The sequence below is a fragment of the Lontra canadensis genome, unplaced genomic scaffold (assembly GCF_010015895.1).
Source record: "Lontra canadensis isolate GAN:19392208 unplaced genomic scaffold, GSC_riverotter_1.0 scaffold88, whole genome shotgun sequence".
Taxonomy (NCBI): domain Eukaryota; kingdom Metazoa; phylum Chordata; class Mammalia; order Carnivora; family Mustelidae; genus Lontra; species Lontra canadensis.
The window spans coordinates 7,154,121-7,177,400 of record NW_022631082.1 but is presented as its reverse complement, the minus strand read 5'-3'; the positions used below and the strand labels follow the sequence as shown (position 1 = coordinate 7,177,400).

The window sequence follows — 23,280 nt, the reverse complement described above, 5'->3', positions numbered from 1 at the left end:
CAGCCAACAGCCTGGGAGGAGCTGAATCTTGCCAACAACCATGTGAGTGAGCTTGGAATTGGACCCTTCCTCGGCTGAGCTCTCAGATGAGACCACAGCTCTGGATGCTAGCATCTCAACAGCAGTCTCATGACAGAGCTTAAGACAGAGGCACCCACTAAGTCCTGCCAGAAACTATGACGTCATAAGTTTTTTGGTTTTGGCTGTGAAGTTTTAGGGTAATTTGTTACACAACATTTGACAACTATTCAACCAAGTAGAAGCAGTAGTTTTGCTCTGCAAACATGACTTCAAGTCAATATCCCCAGGCCAATCCTGCCAATGCCCCTACGCCTTTTCAGAGTAAAACTTCCAGAGCCTCTTAACTTTCAAGGCCAAGTTTAACAAAAAAGCCCCAAAAAAGCCTCAGCCTCAGTCACTTCATCCAAAATTGTTAAAAATCTGTGTGTGGTGGTCTCACACTAAGGGCAGTGGGAAGTATTGTAGGTGTTATCTTTCTCCCCAAAATATGTTTTACTGTGAAATCAATGGGTTCTTATTTTTAAGAACTCAATGTTTTAAAAAATGTTTTAAAAACTGAATTTACCCCCCATACTTCTCCCCTCACCTCCAAGATAATTCCCATTAATGGTGGGGCTGGGCCCACTTGCGTAAAAAGCAAAATTAGCAACCTACATCCCTATTGCTTTGAGATGTGTCTTTCCTACAAAATAGGGGATGATGATGAGTCTTTATGATGGGGGCTAAGATTTGTTATCAACCTTCATTCCACATTGTTTAATGAGCACCTACTATGTGCTAATCTGTGTTTCAGGGCTTGGGATCCATCAATGCCTTCATTTGAGTATGTCTTTTAAAATTCCTGCTTTGGGGTGCCTGGGTGGCTCAGTCGGTTGTGCATCCGACTCTTAATTTCAACTCAGGTCATAATCCCAGGGTCCTGGATTGGAACAGTGTGTCTGGCTATGTGCTCAGTGGGGAGTCTGCTCGAGGTTCTCTTTCTCTTTCCCTCTGCTCCTCCTTCTCTCTTTCTCCCTCTCTCAAATAAATAAATAAATAAATAAATCCTTGAATGAAAAGACAAACAAAAATAAAATCTCTTCTTTGTCTTCTCCAATATTCTTCCTCACCCTTTTCATCTGTAAAATGGGGATAATGCTACAACCTGCCTCATACATTTTGAGGAGGGTCAATTGAGTTATGCTACGTCAAGCTTTCAGCCGAGTGCCTGACGTGCAGCAAGAGCTATATTTACTAGCCATTGCTGGAGTTATTCCTCCTTTAGACTTTCCCTTCCTTTCTTCTGTCGTGCATTTCTCTGTTTTGCATGCCTTCTCGCTTTTCCTTTCTCATAGGGAGGGAGGGTGGTTGAATGCTGACAGTGTTCTGTGTGGGTCCATTACCAGTGTCTGGGAAGAGAAGAATGAACTAAATTAGAAGATGCGTTTGGCCCACTCGGGGAGCAGTAGTGGAGGCTGGAGCCAGCTGGAAGGAGATGGACACATCTTCCTCCCTTTCCCCCATCCCATTTCCCCTGCCCCCCTTCTCGGACAAATGATTTCTCATTATTTCCGGGGATCCAGAAGAGTTTAGCCTGGCAGGTGGGCACTGGAGGCTGGGGCTGGCCACACAGTAGAAGATGGAAGGAAGGTCTGTGCTGGCAAGCGCCACCCACTCCTTTATCTGCCTGTCTCCGAGGTCCCTCTGTTCCCTTCCCACACACCTTGCCTGCTATTTAATCAGAGGAGAGAATGCATGCGTCGCTGCCATCCATTAGAGGCAGAGTCTTTTGTTTTCCTTCTTTTAAAAAATAAAACCATTGTCAGAGGAAGGCGACACTTTACTATTTAATCATTCACTTACTCGTTCATTTAACCCAACAGCTATTTGCTGGATGCTGCTGGGGTCAGTGTTTGGAACACAAACATGAAAAGGCCATAGTGCTCCCTCCCTGGGAAGAACAGTCTAGTGCGGCTGACAGAGATCAACAGTCACCACAGTGTCACATGAACGCTGCAGGCAGGCACATTAGGGTGCGTTGGGAGCTCCTGGGTTGGCTCTGTGGAACCAGGGAAGCCTTCTCAGTGGAGGAAGCATTGAGCCAGGGTATGGGTGATGAGCCGAAGTTTGTCAGGGTAATAAATGGTGGGGGCGGTGGTGGAATTCCAGATAGATGGGATAACCCAGGGGGATCAGTCAACATTCTCTTAGTTGTGAGAGATAGAAACACAATGCAAACAGACTCAGGTTAAAAACAAAAAAGGGTGTGTGTGTGTATTGACACAAGTAATGTAAACAAAAACAAAAAGGTGTGTGTGTGTGTGTATTGACACAAGTAATTTAACAAGTTTGTTTCAGGAATGGCTGCATCCAGGGCTTGAAATAAGGTCAGATTTCAGGAATGGCTGCCCTCAGGTACTGAAATGAGGTCATTAGCTTGTGTTATAATAAAAAAATATCTGGGCTTTGCCTGAGCCCCTAGACAGCTCCTGAAGCTCTTGGAATTTCTGAGTGATTAAGAGTGTCTTAAGTGTGCTAATGAGATGACTCTTGGCCAAGGGCTCCATGTTGCCAGCAACTGTTCTATATTGGGGGGGAGTAAAGATAAGATGCGATCCTTCTTTTCAAAGGGCTTATGTTCTAGAGAGGGGAGGAAGCCCTGGTAAGATGGGGATACCCAGGGACACCATGAGGGACTGGTTGATTCTCTTGAAAAATATTAGAAAAGAATTTATGAAGTGTATGATTCTTCATGTGGGCTGGTGTGGGTCAAACAGTTGGGGAAGGAAATGGCTTCCAGATTCCAGGGTGGAGGGAGCTTGGTACCCAAAGGCTTAGAGGTATGGAGTAACTTGGGTGTTAGAGGAACAGAAAGTCGTTGAAAACAGACACCTACCTGTGCTTCTCCAAGCAGCCTGCCCACCTGACACCAACACCAGGGTCATACCCAAGACCAAGTGTAACAGTCTCTCTGAGGGTAGCAATTTTAAAAGCTGCCCTTCTCTTGGGGGTTCTAATAGGCAACCAGTATCTCTGGGCTAGAGTTTGTGGTTCAAGGATGCGATAAGATAAGAATCTGGTAGACAGAAGTCAAATCAGAGATTTTGACTTTACCCAATGGGCAGAGGGCAGCCTCTGGCAACCGTGTGGATGCTGGGAGGGAGGCAGAGGCCTATAGCAGAGGACTTTAATGTAGAAGCAAAAGTTAGTCATGGACATAATTGCCATATGATCCAGCAATTCCACGTCTGGGTATAGATCCAAAAGAATGGAAAGCAGGGTCCTGAAGAGGTATGCGTACCCCATGTTCATAGCAGCATTATCTGCAGGAGCCAAAAGGTGGAAAAAACCTAGGTGTTTGTCAGTGGGTGGATGGGTAAGCAAAAGACAATACAGACATACAATGGAGTAGTTATTCAGCCTTAAAAAGGAAGAAAAGTCAGACACAAGCCGCAACATAGGTGACCTTTGAGGACATTACACCAACTGAAAGAGACCAGTCACAAAAGGGCAAATACCATAGGATTCCACTTCTGTGAGCTCCCTAGAGGAGTGGGATTCATAGAGGCAGAAAGTACATGGTGGGGGCCAGGTGCTAGGGGAGGGGGATGAGAAGTTAGCGTTTTATGGGGACAGAGTGTCAGTTTTTTGTTTTTTTTTTTAAAGATTTTTATTTATTTATTTATTTGACAGAGAGAGAGAGAGATCACAAGTAGTCAGGGGCAGGCAGAGAAAAAGGGGGAAGCAGGCTCCTAGTTGAGCAAAAGAGCCTGATGCGGGGCTTGATCCCAGGACCTTGATATCATGACCCAAGCTGAAGGCAGAGGCCCAACCCACTGAGCCACACAGGCACCCCCAGAGTGTCAGTTTGGGGAGAGGAAAAAGAATCCTGGAGTTGCACAGCGGTGACAATTGCTCAGCAACACGGATGCACTTGCCACAGAGTTGTACACTTAAACATGGTCAAGGTGGTAAATGTCCTGTGATGTGTATTTTGTTACAATTTAACAAAATAGAGAAAGAGAGTCATAGAAGAATTTTGAGCTAGGGAGTTTTTTTGATCGGCTATATGAGTTGGAAAGAGCCCTCTTTGTGAGTTGGAAAGGGCAATGTGAGGGATGACTGAAGGGAAATGATACTGAAGGCAGGAGAGTCAAGAGGAAGCATCCTGCGACAGAGCAGGCAAGCCGTGATGGAGGCCTGGACGGAGCCGTTGTGGGATGGAGAGGAAGGGATGGGTTAGGGGGGATTTGACGAGTAACTGGTTCGATTAAGTAAAGAGGGTGGGAAAGAGAGCTCTGAATCTGGTTAGACCTATGACTAATGCCCGAAAAAACTTGAATCATCTCCACTGGGATTCAGAGTTTGATGCTTTCAAATGCACGGTTGTTCTCGTGGCCCTCCTTACTGGCAAACCTGCATGGGTTTGCATTAACAGATAGACATGGGCCTCTGTGAAGAGGGCTTTATGTGAGGAGACCAGGGTAGGGTGTTGGGCTGCAAGTTACAATGAACTCAGGCAGATTGAATGGCAAAGGAAGGCATTATCTTTCATGACCGGAAGGACAGAGGTGGTATGGGCTTCAGAATGGGATTGATCTAGCGTTGTTTTAATTTCTCAAGGATCCAAGGTCTTAGGATGGCTGCTATTGTAATTGGTCTATCTGCTTCCCTGTTCATGCCCAGTGGAAAAAAGGCAGTTTCCCATGGCTCTTGTAAGAGACTTTCATTCTTTGCTGATCATGCAACATGGCTTGAGGCAGATTCCACAATGTCACATGGAGGTAGTTAAGAGTTCAGGGGAACTCAGCTGCCCCAGAGGTCAGACACACACATTGTCTCATCATTCCATGGAAAGCTGTGCCAAGGCCTGGGTATCCTGATGGATTGCAGTTGGGGGAGTCTGCAGTTCAGGACATGTGACCTGACTAGTGGAGGGTGCCTTTAGGTGAAATGAAGTGCCCCTTCTTCCAGGAGTATACAGTCTACCCCAAAGAGTATCTTTAAGGCCGTGTAGATCTAATCTCTTAAATTTTCTTTTTCTTTTTTTTAAGATTTTACTTATTTATTGGAGAGAGAGAACACGAGTGGAGGGGAGGGACAGAGGAAGAGGGAGAAGCAGCATCCCCATTGGACAGGGAGTGTGATGCTAGGCTCCATCCCACAACACTGAGATCATGATCTGAGTTGAAGGCAGATGCTTAATGGACTGAGCCACTCAGGTGCCCCTCCAGTCTTTGTAATCTTCAAAAAATCTTTTTATCATGAAAAGCTTCAAACTTACACCAAATTGGAGAGGATTGTGAAAACGACCTCCACGAATGCATTTCTCAACTTAAATCATTGTCAACATGTGGCTTAGTCTGGTTTCTCTTTACCCCCCACCTATGATCTGCACTTTGCTGGATTACTTTAAAGCAAATTCTAGACATTCTATCATTCATCTGTTAAACTTACAGCCTCTATCTCTAAGAGATAAAGAGTCTATTAAAAACTATAATGACAATGTCATTGTTTCAAAATAATCTTTGTGTTTTGGAATAATTTTAGATTTACAGAAAAATTGCCGAGGTAATGGGGAATTCCTGGATGCCCCTCATCTAGTTTCCACTAATGTCATTATCTTACATTAGTGTGATCCATTACCATGGTACATTACTATTAATTAAACCACAGATTTTATTTAGAATTTACCAGTTTTTTCATTAATGTCCTGTTTGCTGTTTCAGGATCTAACACTAAGTACCACTGCATTTAGCACAATGCCATTTTCACATCTACCAAAAATGACTAATTCCTTAATATTGTCAAATACCCATTCATTATCCCCATTTCTCTGTTGGGTGGTATGTCTTGCAAGCCTCTGGGAATCTACACCAGTTCTGCCACCTTTTTGTTTTCTTGTCATTTTTATGGAAGGAACTGGATTGTTTGTCCTAAGACCATTCCAACTTTGGGTTTTGCTGATTGCATTCCCCATGGTGTTGGTTTAACGTGCTCCTCTGTCCTCCATATTTCCTGTGAACCAGTGCCTCAATCTAGCACAAGGGTTGGTGAAATTTTTCTCTGAAAGTCTCGATAATAAATATTCTAGTCTTTGCAATTGATTTGCTATCAACTCTGTCATTGTGCTGGGAAAATGACCCTAGACAGTAGGGAAACAAGTGGGTGTGGCTGAGTCTCAATGAAACTTTATTTGTAAAATCAGGTGGAGAACTGGATTTGTGTGGGAAATCATAATTTGATGATCCCTGAACTAGAGGATCGATCAGATTCAGTTTTGGTGGTTTGGTTTTATTTTTGCAAGAATGAGTCTTTGACAGTGCTAGGTATTTCCTGTTGCCTCATCAGGTGGCATGTCACATCTGGCTGTCTCTTTTAGTGATGTTGAATTTGATAGGGATACCAGCGTAGTCCATCTATCATGAAGGTCTCCATCAGTGGACTGTATTTCAGCCTTCCTCTTTCTTCTGTGGCTAGGGGCACTTGTGCAGTGCATGCCTTGAGCAACTATACATGGCGGCCTCTCTCCAGCATATGTTATCACCTCTTAGAATCTCTGTTTTCATACCACACATAAAATAGTTGCCCTAAAGGTTCTTAAAGTACCATAAACACTGCCACTCAGTCAAGAAAATGTTTCCAGAAGATTTCCCAAGGAGGCACAGAGTCTGCATTTCTCTAGATCAGAGGTTGTGTACAGATTGCAGTTTTCACTTTCCAAAAAAAAAAAAGAAGCCTCTGCCAACTTTTAAAATCTGGAAGATTTTATGGAAAAATCTGGCTTGTCCATGCCTCTTGGAAAATGAGGGAATCTGGCCACTTTGGACCCACATTCAGGTGTGGCAACAGCCTGCTGGCACTGAGAGGCATACCCCCTTTAGATGAGGCCTCTATATCAGGCAGACATTAGGGAATGGTGGGGACTGTGGCAAACTGCAAGGCACATGCCCTGTCATTTACCAGGTGACAGAAGCATTTCCTGAGAACCTATGAGTCTCTCTAGCCATTCACAATTAATTGCTAATGTTTCAGTAGTTAATACATTTACCTGTCCTACCCCTCCCCAAGTGGGGCCATTCCATCTCCTGTGCCTTGAACGTTCTTGGTTTCTTACATGTCTTTCCAGAGCTACTTCATACAAGCACATGAAGTGTGTGCAAATACACTTCTTTAATTTCCCCTCCTCTCTTACATAAAAGACCACGTACTTCACGTGCAGCTCAGTGTTTTGCTTTTTTCCCCCACCTAACCGTATGTTCTCAGAGATCTTTCCAGATTCATTTGGTAGGAGTGTCTTTATTCTTAGAGAGGCAGTGTTGCCCGGTTGAGAGAGCAGGGGTAGCTAAGGGAGAGGGAGAAACTGAGGCTCCCTTTTCCATCTCAACCTTGAGTATGTCCTTGGGGGCCTGGGTGTGACCTGAAGGCAATCGATCTGACAGCATCCTGCTCCCCTACCATTGCCATACTTTTGGGGTTTTGCCCTTGCAGGAGAGGGAAAATGGCATCTCAGTGCAGTTTTAATTGTTTTCTCTTATTAGGAGTGAAAATGGGCCCCTTGTCATCTGTTTCAGGGCCGTTTGTATTTCCTCGGGCACCCAGGAAAGTGATTACTGAAGCAGGGGCAGGACATGCAAAATAGGTGGCAGGTCTATTTTTAAACCCGAGCCACCGCTGCCTGTCAACACACTCTGATGATCATTTGCTTTGATTTTTGGCATGGAATTGGCATTCTCACCTGTTTCATTTTAATTTCAAATGTCGGCGGTCTCGGGTTCAAATGTCACCTCCCCTCCCCTCCCCCGAGCCCATGTTGAGTTGTCTTCTCTGTGTTGTATGGTTCTTGCTCCCTTGCCATTATTGCTCACCAACCTTCCCCCTCCCCAAGAGAATGCAAGGTCCTTGAAAACAAAGATGAGCAGAATGTGGCCCCATGGTTGTAGGGTTGTTGAAAGGACTGGTTTTCTTGGGACCCACAGATTCACACACATCATCTTGAGAGAGAAGTCCTTCATCCATCCATCCCATTATTTACTCAGTGACATCTTCCCAAGCACCTGCTCTGTGTCCTGCCCCATGCTAGACCCTGTAAACACAAGAGTGAGCAGCACAGGTGTGGTCTCTGCTCACCAGCATCCTAGTCTGGCAAATACCTGGAGGACTCTCAATGAAGAGCAAGGCTTCTAATTGCAGAGAGGAGGGAAGAGGTCTTTTGGCTACTTGGACAGTGTCACAAAGGTCTGGAGGTGGGAAAGAAGATGGTGCATTTAAAGAATTGAAAGGAACCTGGGTCAGCTAGAATGGAGAGCATGAAAGAGCAGAGGGAAGAGTTGGGGCAAAGACGAGATTGTGCAGGGCCTCTGGGCCATATTCATGGACCTGGAGTTTACCCTGAGATGATGGTGGCCTGGAATTTGAAGGAAGCAGTGGTGATGGGGAGAAGTGGATGGATTTGGGAGGTCTTTGAGTATAGAATCAGTACATCCTGGTAACCAATCAAATAGTGGGAAGAGGGAGAGGGAGGAGTAAAAAATAAATCCCAGTTCTCTGCTTCAGGAACTGGGTTGTCTTAAAAACTTCCATGCTTGGTTTGTCTAGTGGCTAGAAAGCAGTATCACCAAGGCCAAAGTCATGGGTGTGATACTTCCAATAGCTTTTCAGTCTGTCCCACAGCAGCAGACAGTACTTCTGTCCATGTAGACCAAAACACAGACATCATTTGCCACATCTCCTTGACATTCCAGGTGGGGGTTAGCGTAAAACAAGGGCACGGAGGCAAGAAACAGTTTGCAGGGGACCTGGGGGGAGGGACAAGAGATGGGGTTGTCCAGGAATTGATGGAGATGCTACATGGGTGGTCTGAGTCCCAAAGGAAGGTGGGACTTTTTCCTCAAGGGCAGGAAAGTAAAGGTTTTATAGCAGAATTGGAGAAAATGTCAACTCTCCTCAAAACGTGTTGGCTACACACACCATTACTGAAAGGGTGTGTTCAACAGGATGAGCAATGCTAGCTGCTGTAACAGATAATCAATCCTGAACACTCAGGGCTTGAACACAGTGCAAGTTTCCTTCTTGCTCACTTTGCTATCCAAGGTGGTGGTGTATTAGATAGGATAAGTAATGCTAGCTGTTTTAACAAATATGCCTTGAATGCTCCATGATTGAACACCGTGAAAGTGTCCTTGCTCATTCAGCTGTCCAAGATGGATGGTTCCCCTGGCAGGCTTTCTTCCAGGTGGTGACTTGGGCATCCAGGGTCCTTTTGTCTTATGGTGCTTTTGAATTTGGCTGGGTTAAGGAAAGAAAGAACAGAAGAACAGGGGGACCAGTCTTTTTTTTTTTTTTTTTAAAGACAGAGAGAGAGTGCATGAGCAGGTAAGGGCAGAGGGGGAGAAGGAAAGAGAGAATCCCAAGCAGGCTCCATGCTCAATGAGGAGCCCCACCTGGGGCTTGATCTCAAGACCCTAAGATCCTGACCTGAGCCTAAATCAAGAGTCAGATGCTTAGCCAACTGAGCCACCCAGGTGCCCTGGGACCAGATATTTTTTATGGGTCAGGCTTATAAGTGGCTCACACGTCCTTGACCAGAATGCAGTTCCAGAGCCCCAAGCAACTGCAGGGAAACCTAAGGCATGTCTCCTTGCCATATGCCTAGGAGGAAGAAGAGGTAGGACGGGGCAGATCTGTATCATTGTCTGTGTCACAAATAGCACCAGAAAGACAGGGTAGTTGGATAAACAAAATCCATCTCCATGATTTACGGTAACTGAAAGAAAACACACATGTGAGAGGGTGTGGCTTTGGTTGTGAAGGACCAGGAACATCATCTGGGAAGACCGAGTTGTAGAGTCAAGTCTTTCCAGTTCATTTTACCAAGATCCTGGTGAACATCAACACCTACACGGGAGGGGCGCCTTGGGGGGCTCAGTCATTAAGCATCTGCCTCCAGCTCAGGTCATGACCCCAGGGTCCTAGGATCAAGCCCCACATCTGGCTCCCTGCTCAGCAGGAAGCCTGCTTCTCCCTCTCCCACTGCCCCTGTTTGTGTTCCCTCTCTTGCTGTCTCTCTCTCTGTGTCAAATAAATAAATAAAATCTTGAAAAAAGAATACCTACATAGGAAAGAACTTACTTTCTTTCTTTCTTTCTTTCTTTCTTTCTTTCTTTCTTTCTTTCTTTTTCTTTTTCTTTCTTTCTTTCTTTCTTTCCTTTCTTTCTCCTTCCCTCTCCCTCCCTCCCTCCTTCTTTCTTTCCCTTTCTTCTTCCTTTCTTTCTTTCATTTTCTTTCCTTCCTTTCTTTCTCTTCTTCCCTCTTCCTTCCTTCCTCCCTTCCTCTTTCTCTCTCTTTCTTCCTTTTTTCATTCTTTCTTTTTCTCTCCTTCCTTCCTTCATTTCCTTCCTTTCTTTCCCTTTCTTTCTTTCTTTCTTTCTTTCTTTCTTTCTTCTCTTTCTTACACCCCACCTTCTTCCTGACCCCAGGGTATCTGTATTTTGCCAGAATCTTCAGACTGTTTTTCTCCAATGCATGACTTCTAGGCTAATTTTTCTTTCAAATGTCTCCTTAAGTCCTTGGTCCCTTCTCCAGAACAAGTGGTTATTTTCTCTGCCAGCCCCAGGCAAGAGAGAGACTGAGCTGCTGTATACTAATTACTAGGCTATTACTGTTATTATTCAGCTGTGGAAAAGAGCCTTCAGAAAACCCCAAATATAATTCACCTTATTGACATCTCTCTCTGTCTCTGCCTCTGTCTCTCTCCCCATTCTCTTTCTCTGCCATCTGTCTCAGTCTCTCTCCTTTCACCCCTGTTTTATTGCATCCCGCACCTTGCTTTCATGGTCCTTGTCAACATCATCATTTAGCTTTTGTTGATGTGATTATTTGATTAATAAAAAGATAAGGGCTCTCTGTTCAGTTTTTCTTTTTTCTTTCTTTTTTAGTTTTTCCTTTTAACGCACCCCTCACCCAGAGCAGGACCTAAAATATATGTACTAATCAATGTACGGCTATTAACACCTAATTATTAACATTCCTTTTAGGGCTTTCTCATTCCTCTGGCTCATTCCTGCCATCTGCTTGGCTCCTCCCTTCACCTCCTTCAGGTGTTTGGTCCCTTCCCTGACCCCACCCACCCTGGCAAAGCTGCAATTATACCACCGACACCAACTCTTACCAGCCCAGTTCCCCCTTCTTTCTTTTCCCCTGGTACTTTTAAATTTTATTTATTTATTTATGTCTTTAAAATATTATTTATTTATTTGTTATTTTTTTAAAATTTTATTTATTTATTTAACAGAGAGATACACAGCGAGAGGAGGAACACAAGCAGGGAGAGTGGGGGAGGGGAAAACAGGCTTCCCACCGAGCAGGGAGCCCAGTGCGGGGCTCGATCCCAGGACCCTGGGATCCTGACCCGAGCCAAAGGCAGATGCTTAATGACTGAGCCACCCAGGCACCCCATTTGTTTATTATTTTTCAAGATTTTATGTATTTATTTGTTAGAGGGAGAGTGGGAGGCATGGGGAGAAACAGGCTCCCTGCTGAACAAGGAGCCTGATGCAAGACTCCATCCCAGGACCCTGGGATCATAACCTGAGCTGAAGGCAGACTTGTAACTGACTGAGCCAACCAGATGTCCCTATTTATTTATTTGAGAGAGAGAAAGAGAGCGCACTTGTGAGCATGAGCGGGGGGAGGGGCAGAGGGAGAGTCAGAGAGTCCCAAGCTGACTCTGAGCTAAGTGTGGAGCCTGAGGCAGGGCTTGATCTCACGACCCTGAGACCATGAATTCAGCCAAAATAAAGAGCTGAAATCAAATGATCTGGCTCAGCCAACTAAGCCACCCAGGTAGGTGCCCCTGTCCTTTTTTATTTTTTAATCTGGGCTACCACACAGCCGAGTTCACAAATATTAACTCTATGCCTCAGTAGATTTTTGGCTCTGTGGATAGCTGTGGAACCACAGTTGGTTCGAGATAAGGAACACTTCCATCCTCCCCGCCCACCCCTACACCACCACACCTGGAACATTCCCTCATGCCCCATCCCAGGCCAGTATCCCCACCCCTGAGGCAACTGCTGGTTTGTATTGTCAGGGATTGGTTTTTCGAGAGTCCGTGTGTGGGTCGGAAGTTAGGGCTTTTCCACTGCTGTGTAATATCCCACTGCATGGAAGCTCCCCAGTTCATTCATAAGCAGAGGTCAGTTGTGCTTGCTTTGAACTTCACATATGAGCTGGCTGTTTTACCTTTGTCCTGAGCAATTGCCACCATCGGACATACTATACATTTTACTTATTCATCCTGTTTGTGTTTTTCTTCTCTTTAGAAAGTCAGCCCCCTGAGGGCAGGGATCTTGTTAGTCATGTTTACTGATAGGCACCCAGCATGGTGTATTTGATTCTCACTGCATGATCCAACCAGGGAAGGAACTTTTACTAAAATAAATCGGATTATGCATCACATTTTCATACTATCCTTTTAATGGCCATATAATATTTTTTCCCCTCTAGAACCTACTTAATTTCCCTATTGTTGGACATATTTAAACATTATACAAAAATGATACCATAAAATCTTCATATACCTTTTTCTTTCCTTGGATTATTTCCTTTGTATAGATTGCCAGAAGTATTTTATTGGGTTAAAAAAAATGAGACCCATTTTTAAAGATTTCTGATACATATGGCTAAATGACTTCTCCTAAGGGTTGTGCCAATTTGCACATTCACCAGCAATGCCTGAGTCCCCATTTCAATGCACACTAACCTGAATCTAGTATTATGTTTTAAACTATTTTTGTTGATTTAATGGACAAAAATAGTGGTGCCTTATTATTTTAGAATTCTGATTTTTTTTTAATGGGAACTGACATTAGTTATTCCACCAATATTTATTTATTTATTAAAAAATTTTTTAATTTGACAGATCACAAGTAGGCAGAGAGGCAGGCAGAGAGTGGGGGCGGGAAGCAGGATCCCTGCTGAGCAGAGAGCCTCATGCAGGGCTCCAACCCAGGATGCTGCGATCAAGACCTGAGCTGAAGGCAGAGGCTATATATAACCCACTGAGCCACCCAGGCGCCCCTCCACCAATGTTTATTAAACACCTTCTCCACACTGCGCTGTGTGCTGGGTCTGCTGCACTGGTGAGTATAGCAGATGTGTGTTTTGTGCCCACGGGGAGTTTAACCACCAGGTGGGAGGTTAAGTTCCAAAGAGGAGACAGAATTCACCCCCTACCCCACAGTTGATATGAAGAGGTTCGAGGGAGGGAGTGGCTTGAAGAAGTGTGGGCAGAGGTAAGGGAGCCCACAAGGGTTGGGGCCACTTGAGAGCTGGCAGTAGCAGAGAGACTTCACCACCCTTGAATTGAAGCAAAGGCAGCACCAGAGCCAGGGAGAGCTAGAATGATGGACGAGGAGCTGCCTGGTAGGAGCCATCATGGCAGATGATGGAGGAGGAGCTGCTTGGAAGGAACCATCATGGTGGAGGGACGCCGCCACTCACCAGAGATGTGACACCAAAGCAGAGAGGGAATGGGGAAGAAGTACCCACCCCCGCTTCTCCTCCCTGCTCTGGGTTCCGGCAGGTGCCTCCCATTGACAGCAACAGGAATCCAGGGAGCCTGGGAACTGGGTGATGTTCAGAGGAGAGAAGGGTAGAGAATGGGTCTGGCAGGGATAGAGGGGGCAGATGGAGAACCACGTTCTCAGGAGGAGATGCTCATTGAATAAACAAGCAACAGATAGTAGTGAGGAGCGCTCTGAAGGAGACCAAGGAGGTACAGGAGCAGATTAGCCACGGTGTGGGGGGATGGGATCTGCTTTAGCTCAGGAAGTCAGGACATGATAGCAATGTAAACAGTTCCTAGAACAGGCCAGGTATCATTCTGGATCCTTTAGCTGCAGTCAGTAACTTGATCCTCACAAAAAGCCCCCAGTAGATACTGTGATTACTCCCATTCCGCTGAGGAGGTTTTCCAAGGCTGTAGGAGTTCATTGTGGAAACCCGTGGTGGTGGTGGTGGGGTCTCAGATGGTCCCCGCTATGCATTTTGTGGGGACCCTGAATCTGGCCCACTGGTTTTCAGTTGTGAAAGTAGAGCTACTTCATTCATTTGTTAATTCATCTGACTTTTCTTGAGGGCTTACAAAGCTAAATAAAACTGGTTTTTGTACTCGAGCAGTCTTGTGTGAAGAAACAGGTAAAGAAAGACAGCTTGTTCAGACCATTTCCATGTAGCAGTCAAGAATTTTATTTGGCTGTATATAAAATAAAATGTGGCCCAAGGACCCCCCCCCCCCATTATCAGTCTCAAAATGGCTGCTGCAGCCCCAGACATCACATCTGCCTTTCAGGCAAGAAGAAGGTCAAAGGACAAAGGTCATTTGAGACCACTGCCCTTATGTTTCACTGGCCAGCATTGTTCACATGGCCATACCTCCCTGTAGAGGAACCCCGGAAATGTAGTTCTGAAAGCTAGAGAAGAAGGCACCAGTGGATAGTGGGTAGGCAACCAGCTGTCTCTGAAACACTTTCTCAGGTGTCTGTTACAGTGTCTGGAACGTAGCAGACGCTTCATAATTCGTTGTTAAATGAGTAAGTAAACAAGCTACAATATGGCGAACCATTCCACGAACAACAGTGAAAGTAGGGATGAGGACCCTAATCCAGTGTTGGCAGAGGGCAGGGGGCAAAGAGGGAGAAGAGGGGGGCTGCCTGTGGGGGGGAGGTGGTTACATTTAATCTTCTGGTAGACTGAGGAGTCCTCAGGCTATCTCTCCTGAAATTGTCAAATACCCTATTCCCGCAATTACTTTTTTTTCTGGACTCCAATCCTTCAGTTTCCTTATGTTTATCTTTATGTTCACATGATCCTCGGGCTTATAGAAGGGTAGATGAAGGAATGATAATGTTAGATTAAATAGATTCTCTCACAAGGCAGAGACTTCACCTTTCTCCATATTCTCCCTGATGGCATTTTATTGGCTTTGATAGCTGTAGAAGCTTAGTTCGGGATTTTTCTGGCAAAATTCCCAGAGAGCAGGGTTTATCTAAACTACCTAATGTGCAGCATTTGCAAATAATTATTAATAGATGTTTGCATTTTCATTCTTTATGAATGCTGCTGTGGGGTGATTCTGTAATTCAAGAGGGACGTGGTAATGTGGATCGCTCTCCCTTCCCACACTACCCCTCCCTTGGTCTCCTCCATCTCAGCTGATGGCAGCTCTGTCCTTAGGCTGTGTCAAAATCCCTAAGGCGTCCTTGACTCCTGCCCTTCGCTGCCACCCCATGTCCAATCCATAAACAACACCTGTTTGCTCTGCCTTTAAATTATAAGCAGAAATAACTCTCCACAGCACTCACCTGGTCATGGCTCCCATCGTGTCTCACCTGGACCAAGGCAATTGCCTCTTCTCTGGTCTCCCAGCTTCTCTTTTCTTGTCTCTGCTCAGGCAGTCAGGGAGAGACTTTGAATACTGGAGTCAGTTCTCCTCTTCTCAGCACCAGCTTACTCAGAATAAAAGCCAAAGTTCTCAGTGCAATCCGCAGGCTCGGCATGGTCTGCTCTCGCCTACTTATCTGTACACACTGAGCACATTCCTGAGGGAACGTGCTGTTCCCTCAGCCTGGAGTGCTTCTCCACAGACTTTTGATAGCTCCTTTCTTCACTTCCTTCAAGTTTCTGGTTGAGTGTTACCTGACTGAGGACTTTCCTTGGTCATCCTGTCTGTACCCCACCGTACTTTGGTTCCCGTGCCTGACTTCAAGTTTCTATGCTACATCTGCCATATTAAGTAATTCTTTCTTTATTGGCCCTTTTCCCCAGTTAGAGTATCAGCTCAGTGAGGGCAGGAATTTGAGACCATGTGGCTCTGGGCTGTGTCCCGGGTGCCCAGAACAGCTCCAGGCATACAGTAGTCCCTCAACAAATATTTAATAGATGAGGCAGAGCACATTTGTATGTTCACTCTGGAAAGATACTTGCAAATATGTATCAAGGATCTTGCATATGCAACAATTCTACATTTGACCCAGTAATTCCACACGCCGGACAAGAGGACGGTATCTTTGCCTTCAAAACACCAAGACACGGTGTTACTCATTGCCCTACTACTTTTTGATTTTATTTATTTATTTTTAAAGATTTTATTCATTTATTTGAAAGAGAGAGAGTGAGTGAGAGAGAGAGAGCGTGTGAGCCGGGGGAGGGGGAGAGGCAGACTCCTCTGCCGAGCAGGGAGCCCAGTGAAGGGCTCAATCCCAGGGTCCTGGGATCATGACCCTAGCTAAAGGCAGTTGCTTAACGACTAAGCCACCAAGGTACCCCTGCCCTATTATTTTTAAAAGCATCTAGTTGGAAACATTATTAAAAGTTTGCCAAAGGGAAATAAGTGAGTAGATGTGGCCTTTTAAAGGATGGTTATAATATGATGCCAAGTGAGAAGGTGGTAGAGGAAACCTTCTCTGTTCCACAATACTTAGGACTAGGAGGAGCTGCTCCGAATGAACCCACTGAAACTCAGAATCCAGGTAGGACTTTGTCCTGTAAAATGAATCCAAACTTCGTAAACATAAGTTTGTCTTTCAATCGTGTTGAACAAAGCATAAACAATAATTGCAAATTTGCTCTCATTCTTTTTTTTTTTTTAAATTTACTTATTTATTTTAAAGAGGGGGAAGGGGCAAAGGGAGAGAGAGCATCTCCAGCAGACTGCACACTGAGCATGGAGCCCAATGCGGGGCTCCAACCTAGGACCCTGAGATCATGACCTGAACTGAAACCAAGAGTCAGACACTTAACCGACTGAGCCACCCAGGTACCCCTGCTCTCATTCCTTGAATTAACAAAGAATGAGAGTCAACAGTCAACACATTTTTACATGTGCATCATTTCCTGTTGAAATCGTGTGGTTGGACAATAGACCATCTTTCAGCTCATCTTTGATTTTTGTCATGTGATCATGCAGGGAGTAATTTTTGCACACTGTGCAAGGTCTTCCTCAGTTTCCCCAGAGGGCCTTTAAAATCATGTACTCATTAGTTCATTCTCGTTTGAAGCGTTCCTCACTGTCATCCACTTATTTTCTGCTTTGCGGTTGTTAACCTGCTTCACAGGTTTCTCCTTTGGCAGTGGGACCCTCTACATTGCAAGTGGCTTTCCCACATCACTTGCATTGACTTCATGAAATCTTGCTGTCTTTTGCAAAGATTTCCAGTTTTCATGTTGCAATCAATTCACATCATTTCAAGTTATATCACTGGATTTCAGACAACCATCAACAGTCTGAGATAAACATTGGCAAACACATCGATCCGATGGGTTCCAAAGCGGTGTTTGTGCTAGTCTCTGGAATGGATAATTGTGAAGTTATTGGTTCATTAGTGAACGTGTTTATGTTAGGATGACTTTTGCTTCCCTAAGCTCATAGCTGTGTGGATATCTGGATAATGAACCATGTAATGAATACTCAGATGATGAGGAACTATTATATATAAAACATCTTTATGCTATAATGATCTCTGTCTATGAAATAAAAACACAGTGCCGGGGTGCGGGGGCGGGGGGAACACCAGGCAGAAATACAACAGAATACCCCTGGGGTTTATATTGGGGTAGTCATAGGACAATGGCTTAAAATATTTTTTTAACCATGGAAATTACTTTACTTTTGGAAAAATATTTTGTTTTTTTTTTAATTTTAAAAAATATTTTATTTATTTATTTGACAGAGAGAGTGAGAACACAAGCAGCGGGAACAGCAGGCAGGGGGAGAAGCAGGCTACCCACCGAGCCGGGAGCCTGATGCGGGGACCCCAGGATCATGACCTGAGCCAAAGGCAGCTGCTTAACTGCTGAGCCACCCAAGGACACCTGAAAAACACTTTAAAGCAAATTATATAAAGTTTAAAGAAAAGGTTTACGTTTATCTGAAAGGACAGGAATCTCTTTGGTACAAACATGAGTCTAGGTTGGAGGCAGGGAGAGTTAACAGCACCAAGACCCAGGGTCTGAGTCCGTCTGACATGCTGTGTGGATTATCTCATTTAATTCTCACAACCACCAATTAAGTGTAATTTCCCTGTTTTACAAATGAACGCTGAAGCCAGAGAGATTGAGCAACTTGCCCAAAGCCACACAGTTCAATCACACATCATGCTGTCTTATAACACATCTGTGAGCCCAAGTAAATCTCTTTCTTATGATGACTTGGGTTTTTTCTTGATTTGGGAGCTCATGACACTTCTTGACACATTCTTGAGCGAGCGTCTCAGGTAGGAGAGTAAGTGATTTCTGTCAGCATGGAATGAAAGCATTTTCTGAGACAAAAGACACAGGCAATGCCAGGGGAATGAATAAAAAAGACATAGAAGAGAGTTTTAATGTTCTGTCAAGTGAACCCGGATGGTCTCTCTGTCGGACCACATGCGTCTGAGCAACCTGAACATAAATGCATTCATGTTTCTCTCTGCACGTAATTCTGAGACGGAACTTATATTCTCTTTGGATGAGTGTTGTTGAGATCTCTTTGTTGCTACCTTTATTTGTCTGTGTCTCTGATGGGTCCTTCCCTCTGTTTGCCTTCCTTATTTTTGGAGCGCTGGATGCCTCCTTTGGACATGAGATGAAATTTCACCCGACTTGCAGTAAATATCATCAAGGAAGCCAAAACTCATTTTTTTACTCCCCTGTGCCTGGTTCAACCCATAGCGGTGTCATTTACTCCTTCCGTAATTCCCCAGCATGCATCCTGCTCTCATACCCATTTTGCAGAAAAGGAAACTGAAGCTCAGAGACAATAAGTGATAGTTCTCGTAATGTATGGAGGAAGGGTATTATTACTGTTGCTGTGTCATTCCTGAGCGAGGAAGCCATCTTCATGGTGGGGAAAGTCATGGAAGTGCAGAGCTGGGTAGTCACCCAGGTGGACACTCTTCAACAGAAAAACAACAGCAGTCACAAGTGTAACTTTAAATGTTCAAGTAACCACATTAGAAGAGGTAAAAAGAGACATATACAGTTAGTTTTAATATATTTTATTTAACCTAGCATATTGAAAATGTCATCATTTCCACCTGTGTGGAATATAAACCTTATTAATGAGGTATTTTGAATTTTGTTTCTTGTATTAAGTCTTCGAAATCTGGTACGTATTCTTATACTTATGTCTTGACGTGAATCGGTCAAGTGCTCGAGTGGCCACATGAGGCTTGTGGCTACATTGTAAAGAGAGCGACTTCAAGCCTTTTGACAAGTAGTTCTGAGATTTTTCTTTTTTAAGATGTTCTTTCTTGGGGACGCCTGGGTGGCTCAGTCAGTTAAGCTGCTGCCTTTGGCTCAGGTCATGATCCCAGGGTCCTGGGATCGAGTCCCGCATTGGGCTCCTTGCTCTGTGGGGAGCCTGCTTCTCTCTCTGCCTCTGCCTGCCACTCTGTCAGCTTGTGTGCGCGCTCTCTCTCTCTCTCTCTCTCTCTGACGAAAAAATAAATAAAATCTTTAAAAAAAAAAAAAGATGTTCTTTATTTTAGAGAGTGAGAGAGCATGAGCAGAGGTTGGGGGGAGGAATAGAGGGAGGAGGAAAGAATCTCAAGCAGACCCCACACAGAGTGGAAGCCCAATGTGGGGCTCGACCTCACAACCTGAGATCATGACCTGAGCCAAAACCAAGAGCCAGATGCTTAACCAACTGAGTCACCCAGGTGCCCCAGTTCTGGGAGTTTTGTATTATATAATGGGTCTGGGCAGCACATTTTATCAGGGGTTCCTGATTTATATTTAACTTTTATCCTACAAGCCCCTTAAATATTTGTTGTAGAAAGAAATAGGAAGAGAGAGAGAGAGAGAGAGAGGAGAAGGGGAATAAGGAGGAGGAGAGGAAGGAAGGAAAGAAAGAAGAGAGGGTAGGAGGAAGGAAAATAGGAAGGAAGGGAGAGGGAAGGAACTTCCTTTGGCCCAAAAATTTTGAAAGAGGTAACAGACTCTGTCCAACTCCGTTGTCTTAGTTTGGGTCCCCCCAGAAGCAGACCTGGAAGCAGAGATTCCACTGCTTTGGGGGTAGATCCCAGGACACACTGGCAGAGGAGCAGAGAAGGGAAGAACCAGTAATGGGTTTGCCATTAGCAAATCACCAGGAGCAACTGATACTCAGTTACCAGTGGGGACCTCTAGTGGGCGGCAGAGAGCACATTTTCAGAGCGACGCAAAATCTAGGACCAAGGGAGCTGGGGTATTTATTCACCAACTTCTATCAGTCATGGGTTGAAGGCTGCTCCCAGGAACGTTCATCTCCCAGCATCCTAGCCTGCTGTGTGCACACCGCGGTGGCCAGAAAGAGCCTCCCCCAATCCCCCGCTAATTGGGGGGCTGGCAGTAGAAAGTCAGACCTGCGTGCGCTGAAGTGGTCAGGTTCAGGCTGTCCAGTGCCGGCCACACCCATGACACACCTACCTTCTCATAATTTAGAAGCTCTTCTTTTTCATCACAAGCCCTCCTTAACATGAAGCATGTTAACTTGGTGACAGTCGGGGTGCCATATGGGACGTGAGATTATTTAGCTGTTGTCATCTCAGTAACAGAAAAGGCTCAACAGCCATGGAAGGACATCGCAGATATATGCACATATTTTTGTGTAACCCTGTAGGCATGCGTGTGCTCCCATTCATGTTGTCGCCAAGCTTAACTCTTACCACATTCTCTGTTGTTGTTGTGTGTGTGCTTCCTGCTCTCTTTTTCAGTCACTGGTCCAAACAGAAGAAAATAAAAGGAGTAAGTCCATGTTGCCCAGGCAAGTAATGCTGCTGTGATTCTTTTTTTTTTTTTTTTAAGATTTTATTTATTTATTTGACAGAGAGATCACAAGTAGGCAGAGAGAGAGAGAGAGAGGAGGAAGCAGGCTCTCCGCTGAGCAGAGAGCCCGATGCGGGGCTGGATCCCGGGACCCTGGGATCATGACCTGAGTTGAAGGCAGAGGCTTACGTAACCCACTGAGCCACGCAGGCGCCCCTGCTGCTGTGATTCTAACCAGATGTGAGGACTGGGTTTCTCCCATTCTGTCCCTGGACCCCATCCCTCTCGTTCCCTCGTATGACATTGTTTGTATTTGGTCTGTGGTTTATCCTTTGCTTCTTCTTTTAAAAAATCCCAGCAACTGTTTTTAAATTTTCACGTGTTCTGTCTCTCTTTTATAAAGATGGTTCACATTCTGCACTTTTCTGAAACTCGCTCTGTTCCCTTTTTGAGGCAACGTGGTCCTATTTTGACTTTTCTTGGTTGCTGGGGCAGGAGCAGTGAATAGGTTAGGCAGGACCTTGGGGTCCCAGAACTCAAAACATTTTAAGGGACGTGCTGTGACTTTATGGGAGGAAAAGTCTCTCAGGTGAGTTAAAAGTATAAGCTGTGTGTTTCGGGAACTTTGACCATCAGTCGCAGGGATGGCTGATCATTTGAAAGAGTAAAAGTCTCACCAGTGAGCTTGTGTTTCAAATACAAACCCACCAATCCAGAGCCTGCACCCCCCCACCTCCTCTGTGGGGCTCTTACACTCAGGGCCACGATCCACCAGCCCTGATCACCCCAGGGCCAGGTGCCAGACAACCAGGGGCAGCCTCACGTCCCAGAGCCCTGAAGTTATTCGAACTGGCCAGTCCTAAGACTGTTTACCCCACTCTGTCTCTTCTTTCCTGAGGAAACCCCAATAGAGGCTCTTGCCCACATTTTGCCTTTGCTCTTTTCCCCTCTGAGCAACCTGGTGCTTCCCTCTGTGGCCCTGAGTGACATGGCAACATGGCGTCCCCCCTTCTCTTGGCATCTGTGAGGAGAATGAGCTCTCTATCCGATGGCAGTCCCCTCCTGATCAGTTGGCCTCACCATATCTGAATAGCAATACAACTTATATTTTATTCTTATTTTTTAAAAGTCAGATGCTTTAAAGAGGGTACATATGAAATACAGTGAGAGCATTTTTTAAAAAAGATTTTGTTTATTTATTTGAGAGAGAGAGTGTGTGTGTGCACGAGAGAGCGCAGGGGTTGGGGGTTGTAGAGCTGCAGAGGGGAAGGGAGAAACCAGGGCTCAATCCCATGAACCTGGCACCATGACCTGAGCCAAAAGCAGACACTTTGTTTAACTGACTGAGCCACCCAGACGCCCTAGTGGGGCATTTTTATTTAATTAATCTATTTATTTTTAAGTAGGCTCCACACCCAAGGTGGGGCTTGAACTCACAACCCTGAGATCAAGGGTTGCATGTTTCACCTAAAACCTGTATTTTATTTATTTTTTAATAAAGATTTTTATTTATTTATTTATTTGACAGAGAGAGATCACAAGTAGGCAGAGAGGCAGGCAGAGAGAAAGGAAGGGAAGCAGGCTCCCTGCTGAGCAGAGAGCCTGATACGGGGCTCGATCCCAGGACCCCGGGATCATGACCTGAGCCGAAGGTAGAGGCTTAACCCACTGAGCCACCCCGGTGCCCCAAACCTGTATTTTAAAACAGTAAATGTCCAACATGGGATGACAGCCCTGTTGGCCCCGTCACCTCCCTTAGTTCATTCTTGTCCCCCTCCACTCCCATCTGCTCCAGTCACCACCACCACAGACCTTTGCTGCTGGGGTTCCCTCAGCCTGGCCCCCCTCTCCTGATGTCTGCACCTCTGTTCTTCTCTTTCCAAGGGTCTCAGCTTAAATGCCACCTTCTCAGAGCTCTCTTTCTGAAATAACTCCCCTCCTCTTCTGTCTGACACCCTCTCTGCTCCAATTTTTCTTCTAAAGACGATCTCTACCTGACATTTGCTAGATCTACCCAAGTTCACTCTTTTTTTTTTTTTTCGGGTTTCTCTGCCGTAGAACATGAATTTCATATTTGTTCTATTCATGGCTGTAGGTCTCCTTGCTGCCTGGCAGAGGGCCTGATATAGAAGAGATGCTCAGTAAACATTTGTTGCATGCAACATTTGTTGCAAGGATGAATAATCAAAGGAGTGGACCATTTTTCTTGAGTGTTGCAAATGAAGTAGCATGTTTGGCTCTGTTGTCTGTGACTTTATCTCCAGATGTGACAGAACTTATTTTTTTTTCAAGTTGAGGGGACCTAGCTCAGCTCTCAATCCAGAAAAACCAAGACGGGGTTTCCCTAAGCAGATGTGGTTCGTTTGATTAAATTTCCCTTTGCTAATGTCTCAGGATACACATGAATATATAAGTAAGCATTTAATCAAGCTCCTGACTTACAGAGGGGTTAGATGCTGAATATAATTTGTAATTGCCTGAGAATATAGTAAG

The 23,280-nt window shown here is 45.1% G+C and overlaps 1 protein-coding gene across 16 annotated transcripts in view; it reads left to right on the top strand.

Moving 5' to 3' along the window:
* Positions 1-23,280, top strand: part of CACNA1A (calcium voltage-gated channel subunit alpha1 A) — a 284,022-nt gene that overhangs the window by 39,156 nt on the left and 221,586 nt on the right. The window contains exon 1 of one of the 16 annotated variants that reach the window (XM_032835860.1): positions 16,849-16,859. The exons of the other annotated variants lie outside the window; for them this stretch is intronic. The gene's annotated coding sequence lies outside the window, so the exon portion shown is untranslated. Of the gene's footprint in view, positions 1-16,848; positions 16,860-23,280 lie in introns of those variants that run through there. 16 annotated transcript variants of the gene reach the window in all.